Source organism: Acomys minous (assembly GCF_964271855.1).
Source record: "Acomys minous genome assembly, chromosome: 11".
In the NCBI taxonomy this organism is placed as follows: domain Eukaryota; kingdom Metazoa; phylum Chordata; class Mammalia; order Rodentia; family Muridae; genus Acomys; species Acomys minous.
Window position 1 is genome coordinate 65468260 of NC_140492.1, and position 15189 is coordinate 65483448.

The following is a 15189-nucleotide window of genomic DNA, read 5'->3' on the forward strand; positions in this document are numbered from 1 at the left end:
GAACTCATGAAACTCAAGAACCTAATTAATTTAGAGGCCCAGGAAGCCCTTAAATCATACAAAACCCAAGAAGTTCAGAGACTTGCAGGATTCACAATACCACCCTCCCATGACTAAACAATAAACAATTGTTAGGACAGGGGAGACTCTTCAGTGGAACTGCATGCAAGTAGGACAGCCTTGTGTGTCATGGCCCATGCTATGGTAGAGCAGTCAGCGATGCAGCCATGTTTGAGTGGAGCCATGACGCTATATGTAACATGTCACTCCTGTTGCTGTAAGTAAATGCCAGACATGAATCACCAAGTTAGAATTGTTCTTTGGCATGTTGTCAACGCCCTGTCTGAGATTAATAGACATTTGTTCATGGGTGTCTAACACAAGTCACAAAACAGCAGTATTTGGCCAAGTAATTCATCTGAATTCAATGGTGGCTGTCAGAAGTCAAAATACTGTGTAGCCATGACAAACAACATAGTAAGCGAAAGTCCTGCAAGTGTTATAAGGGGAAATAACCTAGTATCTCTTGCATTTGGCACATCCATGGGCAAAGTGCAGGAAATATATTTTATAGTAGAAAGTTGTTGGAAGGCCTTTTTCAGTTTCGATACTTGTTATGTGAACTATAAACAATACAAAGAACTGCAACTAGCTCTAGGAGAAATGAGAGCATGAGCCAAGTGTAGCACCCAACTCAGTGGGCTTGAGAATGCCCACCGCACAGGAAGTGCCGTGCTCACCTGTTTGCCCTGGAAGTGTTCTGGCAGCTAGCCTTTGTGTGGCTTCCTCTAGAAGAAATGTGTGGAATAGTAAAATCCCAGTGTTGCATGTGTTGGCTCCTCAGGAAATGCAGCAGGTTTCAAGTGCCAAGGCATCACTTGGCACGTGCCCTCAGGCATGAAGTCTGCAACCCAAAATGGATACGCACTGCATCCCTGGTAACCACGACAAGCAAATACGGTTTTCTAAATATTGACAATGAGAACACTCACCGGACTCAGAGTAATATCCATTGTGTGTGGTGATACCAAGTGAAAACCAATGTAACTCTGCCCTCAGAAAGAGTATGGTGGCCAAGAGAGGCCATTCAGGCATGATTTGCTTGGAATAATAGATCCTGTGTAGAAAACACAGGCAAGATAATATGTAAGTTTGAGATCTCTGAATAGAAAATTGGAATATTGCTATTTCAGAAGATAAAATATCTTAGTATATACAAACTTAGGATTTGGCCCTGGCTAACAAGCCCCAAGTTATTATGGCCCGAAACACCCTGGATCAACTTGCTGCCCTGAATTTACCTTTCCTTGTTGGGTTGCATTGTATTTCATCACATTGGGAAACCAGTCTCACTACAGGGCAGCTAAGGGCACTTCCTCTATTGTTGTACACATGAACCACAACAGAATACTCCAACACAAACTATCATGAGAAAAATGAGAAATAGTGAATTCACACCACAGAAAATTCATAGTGAGACATTGGGAGCAACTAGACTTACTAGTCAGTCTGATTTGCCTTTGTTCTTTTTCATTTCTCAGCTTTATTTTCAGGGAAATTCTTTCCCTGTGGGAAAAACAGCAAGAAGGTAGCTGTCCTAGACCGTATGCAAGTTCCCAGTAATAGCAGCCACAGAGTAACAGCTGGAAAACTCCAGAAGTGAGTGCCATGCAGTAGTGTGCACAGGCAGGAATCCACAACAGAAGAATGAGCCCCACTTTATGAACAAGGCTAACAAGTCTTAATACATTATAGACCAAATGTTCATATTATGATTATAATAAGTGAAGGATAAATTTCAGCTTTTGGATAGGATATAAATATATTTAAAATCTACACAGTGAGCGATGGTTCACTCCTATAATTCCAGCACTCAGGGAGGCAGAGGCAGGAAGATCTCTGTCAGTTTAAGGCCAGCCTGGTCTACAAAGCAAGTCCAGGACAGCCAAGGCTACACAGGGAAACCCTGTCTCAAAAATTTTTTTAAAAACCGCCTTACAGAGACAATGAGCTACAGAATCATAGCTTCAGTGTTAGGATGAAAGAGACTCGTCCCTATTTTTGTGCCTGGCAGAGCAAAAGGGATGGAGGACATCTCCACAGTGGAGGTAGCTATTGTTTGCCATCTTAAAGGTTAGTTTCAGTGTAAGCTGTAAAGGCTGAGTTCATTGGTATTTGCCAGGAGTCACCCAAACACAGGTAAGTATAAATGATTATGTAACAAAATACAGTTTTAATACTTCCCCTAACTCTACACTACTGTGATGTTTCAGTTTTTGCTGACATTTGGACTTCCCTCTGATAAGACTTCCTCTTTTTTTTTTTGAATAGTTTTGTTATGATTTCTTAAAATGCCATGATAGTGATTACTGTAGGCTCTATTTCAGATGCTTATTTCTCTTAATAGAAAGCACAAAGGGATTATGAGGACAAGTGAACGACGGAGACACTAGGACTCCTCAATCTTATCAGTAATTATATTAAATGTAATGAATTAAACATTGAAATTAATAAGCAGTGACTAGCAGGTTGAATTTAAATGGTAAGATGCAACTGTCTGGGGTTTATAGGACTGATAAAATGATAAGCATATTTCAAGTGAACAAATGTGTTGTACAGTGTTTACAGACACACACTTTGCATTGAAATGCTAGTCTTTCTCAGAGACTCATTTTCACTTCTTACTGGTAAAAAGTGTTTCACTTTAAGATGGGTGTATTTCAGATCTGATTTTTTTTCTTTAAAAATAAATTAATATTTACATTAAAGCATTCATTTTGTTAAAAGTCTAAAACCAAAATCAAGTGAATGAGCAATATTGTCTTAATTTGGGGCAAATCTTTTTTTAAATATATTTTATTAATTTATTCATATTACATCTCAATTGTTAGCCCATCCCTTGTATCCTCCCATTCCTCCCTCCCTCCTGATTTCCCCCGACTCCCCTCCCCTATGACTGTGACTGAGGGGGACCTCCTCCCCCTGTATATGCTCATAGGGAATCAAGTCTCTTCTTGGTAGCCTGCTATCCTTCCTCTGAGTGGGGCAAATCTTTTTAATGTCAAATTTTATTTGAGACAGGTAGAACATCATATCTCAGCATATAATCTATAGCAGTGTTGGTTTTATTGAAAAATAAGAAGAAAATTTACCCCTACATGCTTTTAGTGGAAGAAAAGGAAGGATGATGAAGACACCAGGACGATTGCCAAGAATCCCCTGACCCCTGGACACTGCATTCAGAAAACTGTTACCTTGCAAAAGCCCAAGATGGTGAAAGCTCATAGGACAAAAGCTGACTGCCTATCTGAGCCTCTCTTTCATGGGAACCGCCCACTGACAGAGATGCTGTCCCAGCCTTCTTCAGGCCATTGTGCTTGGAGGACTGTAGGTCATAATATTTACTTTATACCCCAAGCAACTCCAACACTAGGTAAGCTGTGTGTGTGTGTGTGTGTGTGTGTGTGTGTGTGTGTGTGTGTGTGGTTATCATATATATATATAAGTGTGTTATCCTATATATGTGTTATCATATATACATATATATATATGTAAAATCCTTTAATGTCATAATTATGTTTTCTTAGGGTTAGAATACTACCATATGTACGTACACACACACACACACACACACACACACACACACACACACACAGACACACACCACAAGGTAAGGCTTAGAAAGATCACCTCCATGACCTGGTATTTCTCCCCTTAATGCACCTGTTAGCCTTGTGCAGTGGTATTAGGAAGAGTCCTTTGGGAGGCAGCAAGCTACAAGGCTGGAAGCTTCAGGGATAGAATTAGCATCTTTCCAGGAGGATATCAGAAGACTGGTTAGCACTTTTTTCACCAGTGGGGTCACAAAGAGAAGCTGGTAGTCTACACTGGGAAAGCGCCCTCACCAGAACTTGGTGATGCTAGCTAGCACTGTGATGTCAAATTTCTGTTGAGCCTCTGGAAAAGTGAAAATCAAGTGTTTGTTGTTTTATTGGACACATAGACTGTAGTACTTCATTATAGCAACCCACATTGACTAAGATTAGCACGGGGAACTTCAGATGTGATTGTACCAGTTTACTTATTCTAAAAGTATGTTTGATAAAGTACATCTGTGTGTCAGCATTTGCTAACTATGCATAGTGTGCTCTTCATGATTAGTATGTCATTTCTTATATGTCAGAGTTTTATATAAATGAACAGTTTATATGATCTATGCAGCATCTCTCCCTGAGCTACCAAGACCAATTTTTATTATAAGTGGTTCAGCCTTAGAAAATATTGCAATTCTAAAATTCTTCAAATAGCCTTTCAAGTGAATTAATTAGGAAAGGAGAGTATGCATGCATAGTTCGATGCATAAGGGATTCTTTACACATTGTTGTGCTTACCTTAACTCTTCTAAAGATATAATTGTTTTCTCTTTGGGTGAAATACTGCAACATATTTTCAGTGTATTACTAACTTATTTTAATATCAGTTTTCAAACAAAAGCATTTGAAACAATGCTTACTAGTAATCATTTGTGTACTGTGTACATTTGCAATTCAAAATTGGTGTGGAAATCTTTTGTCTTTATATCACTATGGATAACAATATTTTTATGTAGTGTCTAAATTATTAATATACAATAATGTTATAGGGAGAGAGAGATGCAGAGAAGTTAACCACTATGCTCAAAACTACATAACAAGTTCTTTTATTCATTCAAACATCAGATAAATTTTTCATTTTAACCAAATCCTCAAGCTTTGTTTGCCGTTTTCAACATGTTTTCCCTCACTTCCATTGGCCTGAATATCAGGGTTAACAAACACTTCAAGCCACGAGTGCATGATGTAGACATTGTCCTTCAAAAACACTCAACAAGTAGAGGACATCTTTCTTTCCCTCAGTCTCCTGAATCAGCCCAACTTTCTTTAGCTCCAGGGAACATAGAAACTATCTGTCTGCGCACACACACACACACACACAAACACATAAACACACACACACACACACACACACACCACACATACACACACACCACCACACACACACACCACACACACACACACACACACACACACACACACCACACACACACACACACACACACACACACACACACACACACAGGTCTGCACCAGGGTTTGGATCAAATACCATCACACCCATTTAACTTTGTTGAATTTCATTCTGCTGCTTTCAAATTGGGGATAATAATGTTACTAGTCTGCTTATGATTCCATTACCTGAGTCCCAATGTGATGTAATATTATATGTTTATAACCTGCATTCTAAATTGTTAGGTTTTAGTATTTTATAGCATCTGGCTATTAGCTTTGCCTGCTTTTCCTCACAGACATGATGCTTTGTTTCTGGGTAAAGTTTCAAAGAAAGTCAACATGTGTGGAGTGGCAATTTTGTGTCAGACTTTTGTCTAGATGCTTTATTTTGTGTGTGTATACACACACACACACACACACACACACACACATATGTGAATGACTTCCAGACTGGCATTTATGGATACTTTTCCTGATTTAAATTATATATATATTTCATCCTCATACTTGGAGCAAACAGTTACACAGACAGCAAAACAAAACAAAACTCTCTGCCAAAAAATACTCTGCATATGTTACTCTGGTATTAAACAGATAGTGCATAAGAGAGAAGCGTGTTAGAGAGCATGGAGATGGAGCTCTACATCCTGGGATCCAGCACTTCCCCTGGTGGTTTGTTTGGAGAACTCTCTGGGCCAGGCAGAGTTACCTCACCGTAGACACAGGATACCCGTGGCTGTGGAAAGTCCCTTGAAGTCACTGGAACATACACCAGAGTGTGTGTGTCCGTAGATATAAATATAAAATGCTTCAATCACTTCAACTCCTGAGCCTGACCTCATTTGTCAGTGCTACCTTGGCTGTGTACGGAGGTTAAGGACGGAGGGCGTCCTGCCCAGCTGATGCTCTGACAGGTGTGGGTGGGCCACGTGTACCTAGGCAGGGACCAAGCCGTGATGAAACCACAGTGGCTTCTGTGGCTTCAGGACAACGTTCCAGGCCCTCCTGTTGTTGGATTATTTCTTTGTGTTTTTTTTCCCCTGTAACATAATTACTACTTATAAAAGTACGCAGTCTCAATATTTACAATGGAAAATGGAAAAGAAAAAGAAATCATAATTCCCACCAAGTAGCATTATCACTTTAGAAGTTTGGTAAATATCTCCTTCTGGTCTTTTCCCTCATACTTAAAAAAATGTTTTTTATTTCACTCCTGACATTTGTTTTACAAACAACATAGCAATCAGAGAAATGGCTCTGTTATTTCTAGAGTGGTCCTATGAGTTCAATAAGAATTTTGAGAAGTGAATGATCACTATAATTTGGATTTTTTTTTGTAGTAATGAAAGGTATTGAGGTATCAAAAGTAAAATATTCCAAATCCACTTGTCAAACTTAAAAGTTTATTCTACAAACTAAAATAATTTGTGTATATCAAAGTAGGGGAAATATCTTTATAGTTGAATCCTATACTTAATTTGAAAGGCTTGACAGTTTCCACCTATCCTTGTACATATATTATAAATGAAATATAGTCATTAAAACACAGTTGAAATAATTGAAAACCTCTATCAAACCTATGCTAAATAAAAGCCCTTCTCTGTCCTAGTATATTTCATATAAAATAGATGTTTTAACCCAGAAATCCTCACAAACATTATCTTTCACTTTGGCTAAAATGATTCTTAAGTAAATATTTTTACAAGTCAAAACTCAGGGTATAAATTTTCCATTTTCTTCATTTGAAAGCTTCACCAAACCTAATGTTATTAAATAAAAGAATTATTTTATATTATTTTTAGTATAAAATACAATATAAATTGATCTAATTTAAGTAGGAAGTTCATTAAAAGTCTTAGCAATTTTACATAATCTAAAACACCATTCAACTGTTTCAAATGAGGTATTTTAGAGTTTACCCCTTTCATACTTTTATTTGTTTGCTTTTGTGCTTACAGGAATATAACTCCACACCTTTTGCTCATAAGTGTTATTTTCCATTACTACTTTTTCATTCATGTGAGCCAAGCAATGGAGACCCATAGGGCATATGAGCCAGGAAAGAGGAGGCAGGTTAGGCAGGAAGCCGAAAGGCACAAAGGGGGCAGAGCAGCAGAGAAAGAAGAATCAATGGAAGTACATTTTTGGTTTGAAATTCCATAATAAAACATAGTGTTACGCATGCGGATTTAAAAAAAAAACATAGATAAACTGTTTGAAAAAGTTTAACGGAGACAAGAGGAGCAAAAAGAACCTAGATGATCCTCCCATGCTGCAGTATTTATTTTTGCACTTTTAGTGTTGGCCCAGTGTTTCATTGTAAGCGAGAGCATGACGATGACTGGTGGTGTCGCTTGTGGTGCATTTTCCTCCCTGACTGTCATGTCCTCAGTGCCTGGGTATGGACATGGTGCTAGCGCTGGGCACGAGTCTTCAGGACTCTGGGCTCCAGCACACCCTGAGTTTGAGAGCCGCCTGTTATCTCGGTTGTCTTTGGCATTCCCCCATGCTTAGCCAAATACAGTTTCTGTCTCGTCTCACGAATGGTACAGTGAGTCCCCAGGATGAGGAAGTAAAAGCCTGATATCGGATCTCACTTATCTTCCATCTCACAATTAATGGGCTGGACAAAGCAGCCTCTGCCCTCCTTCTCTTCCTGCGAGGCCACTGTCCTCGTTAAACAAAATGCTGCAGTCAAGCCATTCAGACTTTGTGAGAGCGGGAGACGGGAGAATTGAGGAAATGTGTCTCTCTGCTAACCAGCCTTATTTTAATTTCATCATCTTCCTGTGAACGTAGAGTGCTGATTTTGCCCATCACAAGCAGGAGTAACTTTTTTTCTCCCTGCAATCCTATTGTCAGAACTGTAGTTTCCATCTCTTATTCTCCAGGCTGAGTCGGGTGACACTCGGGTACCAATAAATGCAAAAGAGATAGGTATATGCAAATATTTCAAAATTATAACTGTCATGTAACACGTTAATACACGAGTAATTACTGCTCAAAATGTTTTCATATGATTATTGTTATCTGATAACAGGTCCTTTGTTGAATTACAATGGGTTTTCCAATCTCTTCAGAATATACATGACAACACAGAGGTTTTATGACATCTTGTGAGGACCATCACTTTGAAAAACTTGTTGACTTAATAATCAATAACTAACCAAGGGATATGGTATGAAGATTTTTCTATTCTATCCTAGCATCTTTAATTCTTCAAGCAGCTAAGCCTGACCTGGCGAGATGCACAACTTTCTAACCTGATCTTGGGGTACAACACGGCAAAGCACTGTGCACAAATAGGGCTGAAATTTCAGTCAATGAGATCGAGACATGTCCAATTCACCTTCTGTTTCAGCGTAAGGTTTAGTTATCAGGTTTTTATCTCAGCCATTTCATAGCATGACAGTCTTTTGGCTTTGTTTAGCTTGGAAAGTTTCGATTATTTTCTGTTTTAATGTGTTAATTTTATATAAATACTACAAAGTGTTATTAGTCACATTTCAATGGGGGGTGCAGGGCAAATAAGCAGTATTAGTCTAAATTGGTATTCCGCCTCTACATGGGTTGCTCCTGAGATGTTCTAGAGTTTTCCTAACATCCTCAGGTTGATTCTTTCTCGGTCAGTCAAAAATTTAAACACAAGTTCTTGTCAGTCCTCTTGGTGGCCCAGCAGAATGTGAGGGTAACGTGTTCCTGCAGACATCAGACATCTCAATTGTAATATGTAAAGAAAAGTACCTGAGCCCTGAGCCAGAGGCTTCCTCCTTGCTGTCTAGTTTTCAATGTGCCATAAGGTGCTCTGCAGGTTGCTGAGGGAGAAAAGACACCCACGGTCTTACCCCGCTGTGACCCCTGTCAATTTAAAACCCAAGATGTGCCCTTCTCGAGCCCACCGAACTCCAGCAGGCTGCGGCACGCCAATGGTGCCACAGACAGCCATGATCAAACTCAAAGCGTCACAAAACAAAATGAATGCCCATGAGTGTGAGAAACAAATTCATAGAGAAGATCAGAAATAGATAGAGGAAGAGATGGAGAGAGCCGAGGACAAGAGTGACCAGTATGCATAATGCACAGGTGTAAAACTGTCAAAGAGCAAATCAGTTACAGAAGGCAAGTTTTTCATAAAATTGCAAGGGATTATAAAAATGAAAAATGCTTTGCGACTTATAAAATTTTTTTTTATTCAGTGGTTGGAAGGTGGCAACCATTTAGTGGATAATGATTCTGATTTGATTACAGTGCCAGCCTTGCTCCTTTTCACTGTGGTATCTTTTTAATAAATCTGTTAAAATGTAGAACATGATATAATGCCATTATATCAAGGATCAGTATAAAGCAAGTGAAATGGAGTAAAAGGATTTGATATTTAACCCTACAATGCAAAATATGAATACAGAAAAGTCAAGAACTGTGAGATTATTATACATTAATACCTCTCACCGTCTATAAAAAAATGAGTGTGGAAGGGTAACGGACTGGCCCCGGGTTCTACAGAAAGGAAATTCTACTTCTACTTTTATTATTGAGTTGGTCTCCAAAATTAGATCCAGGCTTTCCAAGTTTTCCAATATGAAATGTGTCATCCTTTGCAAATCAGGCAAGAAGACCCACCGGGTTTACCAATGAGAAGCAGGAAGTCCTGCCAAAATTCCAAGCAGTTCTGTACACTTTCTGGGCATCCACTGAGGGCCAGGGCCTATGCCAAGTGTTCTGGGCCATAGAGTTGAGTAAAGTTGTGGTCACTGCTCTCACATCCAGTGCTGAAAACAGGAGCACGTACAAGCAACCGGATCCCAAGGCCGGCTGCGATAAGTGTTATCTTAGATCCGGGGAGGAGACAGGTCACACGACTGGAATAGCATGAAGTCAGGCCTGCGGCTGAAGGCATGCTGTTATTTAGGAGCCCTATCGGGTTCATCTCACCACTTGGCAGTGGCCCCTAAACCCTGCAGTTCCTTGTCCCGAGTGTGCTGGGTCAGGGCACTTGCACTTGCCTCTCCCGGAGTCTACTGTTGGGGTTACTGGTGTGTGAGGGTGCCTAATGACAGCTGAAGAGAAGAGACTTGTTCCACTTTCTTTTTTAAAGTAATACTTTCTAAGCTCACCAGCACTATGGGGAACCCATTTAACGGCATCTTTCCTCTCTCTTAGCGTGTCATTAGAAGTGCCAAGTCCTGGAACCCTAAATTTTACCAACATCCAGAAAGTGAATAAAGCATAAAAACTGTATTTAATCTCATTCAGTTTTTGCTCTAGCTGTTTGCCTCCTTTTTTCCTATCAGGAACAGGGCAGTGCCAGCAGACAGGGACCCTCTGACTTGCCACTTGGCCTCCTAGAAGACTTAAGCGAACCCTTCAGCAAGTGAAACCACACGGGTCACTCGTAATGAATCCAGCCTTGCGCCATTCCCCAAGTTCTTGCCCGATTCCAAGGTGGCTGCCAAGCTTTCCAAAGTGCCTGTAAGCTGGGATTTTAAAACCGAAAGGAAAGAAAGGAGACCTTTCTCTACCAGATGGATTGCATCATTAACAAGTTGGTTTAAAACATGAAGCTTAAGGGAGAAAATAATTTGGAGGAGAAGAGGACAAAAGACTTAACAGGAGGTCAGAGGTCTGACCTGGACATTGTGTGTGAACCCTGGAAACCTCAGCCCACTCTTTTCAAGAGTCATATTGCCTTATTTACGCTCACTGTTTCCTCTCAGTTCTTACTCCTACAGCAATAAGAACAGTGGTGATCTATGAGTTTAACATTTATAAGAGCTTGAATCCATGGAACACAAAGGTAAATCCATGCTTTCAATGTCACAGTTCCATGTTCAAGACCTATTTAAACAGAAGGCGGCTGAAGCTGAGAAGCGAGCGCTCCACCCCGGACTTGCTGTGTGAGGCAGTACTGACCTCTATGGCTGACTACTGTGTGAGTCAGATTTCCTGCGGTGAAATTGAGACGCAAAAGAACCGCTGTGGCTTTGGCTTTGGACTGGGCAGCTTGCTCCCCCGTGTGAAGAGATCCAAGGAAGCCACAAGTCTGGGCTTCAGCTCGAGTATTTCAGACTGAGCAGAGTTCAAGGAAGATTTTCACGGAAAAGCTTCTCGCTTCTTTGCTCTTCGGTCTTCACTGCAGGCTGCTTGTGTTCACACTATGGCTCCAGTCACCTCCCAGTAGCGACAGGGAGTCATCAACTCAGGAAGGAAGAAATGGCGTTGCACACTCAGCTCACATCTTACTTAGCTAATTAGCCCTCGGAACCTCCACTTGTGCCCATGAAGTTCAATGTGATCCGCACCTCGGATCACAGTAACCTCGTTGGCTTTCCAACCCTGGCAATGCGTGCCTTCAAAATCGCCTCCTAGTTTCCTTCTCTGCCTTCCGTGCCTAGTCAAGAGTCAAGTCCAAGAGCCGAGCTGTTCCTGTGATAGACATAAGCCCATGAAATTGAGATATCGTCACCATTTACTTGGACAAACACTTTAACATTTCTCTTCAGGGAAGCGACAGGGGTCTCTTGGAGCTCAGGCTGACCTTGAACTCACTTAGCTATAGCTGAGGCAGACGTCAACTTCTAAACGCTCTTGCCTTTACCTCCTAAGCGCTCCGACTAAAAGTGCGGCATCCTTGATTCTGTGGTCCCTGAGCTACCTCACAGGCTTGTGTTCCTTTCTCTTCATGTCACACTTCTGTTCAAATGCACCGAAAGGGCTCCTATGACCTTTCACCCGTCCCTCCTTCTGAGCACCGGTACCCAACGTATTCTGCAAACTGTCCCCACCAACCATTCTAAGTACATTGTTTTCTCACTATGTGAACTATGTGTTATTATTCAAGCCCGTCTCCACATACACACATGCTAACCCTGCTAACATTGTGGCTGTCTTTGCTTTCCATCTGCCATTAAAACATAACTCCAGTTTTCCAAGACACAACTACAATGAGAGCTCCCCCGTTACCCACTGATGAGGCTTGATATCTATCCGTGTCTGATCACCGCTGGCTGCGGCTGTATTTTCCTCCTGGGGAAAGGCACTAAATTGTACCACGCTGCCTAATTTGATCAGTTCTTTATTTCTGGTACGCTCTTAGAAATGAAGACTCTATTTCGCTCATGGGCTTGGCCATTGGTAGGTAAGAGGCAACTGAGTTAGACCAAAGGAAAACAAGGAATGAGGCTCAGCCAGGTTGAGAGAAAATGGGCAGATCAGTGGCCAGGCAGCCCTGACAAGCTCCTTTGGAGCGCCCCACTCATGAGCTGAAGCACACTTCTGGTATTACATTTCCTAGTCTGGCTTGCCTGTCAATGTGCATCGCTAGGAAGATCACAGAAGCATACCTCAATAGCAGTGGGGGTGCAGTGGTGTGACAGTGGAGCATCTCAAAGAAAAGTCAGTCACCGTAGAGAAGGCAGAATTCCAGGGCCACCTTAGAGGCCATATGTGTGTGTTTCATTCTTTGATTTTTGTCTAAGCCTCTGCCAGCGATAGCATGGCTACCCTTCACTGACTTTCATAGAAAAACTGTTTCATGGCAATCTGAAAATTCCAGAACTAGGTGGAGCTTTAGAAAAAAAAACTAAATAAATGCAATTCAGAGTAAAAAAAGAAGCTTCCTCTAAAGCACAAATTTCAGTTAGCCACTGAACCGTAATGAAATCTATTTATTCTGATACCTAGCGTGCCCCATGTGCAGTGTTATTCTAAGCATAACTATTGACTTACTTAGTCAAGGATTCAGCACGCCAAGAGACCTATATTAAAGTAGTATTAGCCTTAAAATAATAAACGATGGTTGGCTCTCCAAATCTAACCCCCCAGGCCTTGCTTACCCATGATAAAACAATATCAGGCACAGAATTTGTGTTATCTGTCACCCAAGCACAGACTCTGTCTAAAGGACAGAGCCCCCTCAAGCTGGCCTGTTTGGGACACAGCACAGAATGAATGCAGCCCTGTGATGTTTCAGAGCTTGTCCCTGCCCCTGGGAATGAGTTTTCCTTATATTCACCATGGGGTTCCTGACCTGACCTTGCCAGGTAGAACTCCTCTTGCCAAAGAATGAATTTGTCCCGTGCATTCCTAATAGTCATTCAACCCCACAGCACAAGAAACTGTATTCTCAGGCCCAAACACCCAGGCTTTTGGACACAAAGTGAGCACAGTGTGCCCAGCCAGCCCTCTGAGAAGGGACAACGTGTGCCTGGGGCCAAAGCCTGGCCCTCTGTCCCAGCAGCTGTACCCTGAGGATCATCGGAGCAGGGGCATGGCCACCTGGTGCTTGCACTGCCCTTCCACCTGACAGGAAGGTGGTTTAAGCTTTCTCTTGCACAATGTGCTGGAGGTGGAGGAGGGAGGAGGACAAAGAGAACTGGGCAGGTTGGTTTCATCAGCCTCTCACAGCGCCCCAGTATTTCTTTGAGAAAAGATGTTTGGCAGCTTAAGCCCAGCGTGCTCAGACAGATTCCACTTAACAGGACATCTGAGCGGACTTGAGGCTTCTCCCCCTCCGTCCCTCCCTCACCTCTCCTCTTTCTCCTACCCTCGGGAAAGAACTTTGTTAATCGGATGTTAAAAGAGGTTTATGGGTTTAATTTCAGCAAACATGCACTTTTCTTCCATAGTAAGTGCTGAGCAGATATTGAGAAACAGGCACGCAGTTCACCTCTTTCCCTGATTAAAAATAACTGTGGTCTGTTTGTTGTTGTTGTTTCCTATATATATATTATAGTATTATGCTCATAGAAATTTGTGGAATTTTATTATATATACATACCTATGAGCCACACATTTATCTAAGCATATTTTTATGTAAGCAAATTTACTTGAATATATATTTACTTGAAATATATATGTGTATATATAGTGTGTCTATGTGTGTGTGTGTGTGAAAGCATGTGTTTATGTAAGTGTATGGGGGTATTCATGCATGTACGTGCACATCCAACGGAGGCCAGAGCTTAATGCCAAGTGTCGTTTCTTAGAAGCCTTGCCATTTTTTGGAAACAGGAACTTTCACTGTGGCCTGGGGCTTCCCAGTTAAGCTGGCTGGCCTAGAGATCTGCCTGTCTCTGGTTCCGCTGTACTGGGATTACAAATATACAATAGTGTGTTCATGTTTTTGTGTTTTGTTCTAGGGATCGAATGCAAATCCTTAGGCTTGGACAACAAGAAACTTACCAATTGAATTATATCCTCTGATACCTTAAGTGTATATTAAAGACTTTTAAAAACATTAGTACCCAGAACAACTCTGGTTATATATATATATATTTGTATTCTGGTGTCATGACAAAAAGAAATTGACTTGACTCTATATTCGTGGGCATTCAGAATCTATTTCTTGGTTACTACGTGCAAATGATGGTACATTTCCTACTCACTATCTTTGGCTGTAAGTATTTGTATGGGAGGAAATGAGTACAAACAAACAAACAAACAAACAAACAGAACAGGAATGTGCTTTCTGTTATGTGAGCAATGGCTGAACTTTGATTCACAAACACAGCCAAAGGATCCCTGATTGGACTGTATGGGATGTTTAGGATTTATAGAGAGTGAAAAAGGAAAGATCAATTCACAGACTACAATTGGCAGTTCTCTTGGCTCATTACAGCCCACCGTTTACCGCTGCCAACATTCCTCCTTATTAAACAACCTTCCCCAAGATGCTCAGACTTGGATTGAGACATAGCTTTTAAAGTTTCTCATCCTTTTAATTAGAATTCTAAAGAACCCAGAGACCCACGAGGCTCAGTCCACGAACCACAGTTCAACTGGTGTGGTTCAACAGGTGAAAGTAATTACAGAAAGTTTAGTCTTTACTTTTACCCACGTTAAGGACTTCGAGACGAATCCAAATAGTCAATCCCTGGCAACAGTTACAGACTTTCAGATAATACTTAATCATATAACAATAATAATACCATTGTCTCAGGTATTTATCATGCATAACAATTCACTATCCTCAGCAATCAGAATTGTTCCTCATTAGAAGAGAAAAAACGAAAGAGAGAATAGAGGATTCAGCTTTCTGAGATGACTAAAGGAAGTTAGTACGTCCCTAACCTAGAGCAGTTAGCTGTTTCTGGTCTATCACCTAACCACTCCTCAAATGCCTTCTGGACCTGGAGGGCTAGAA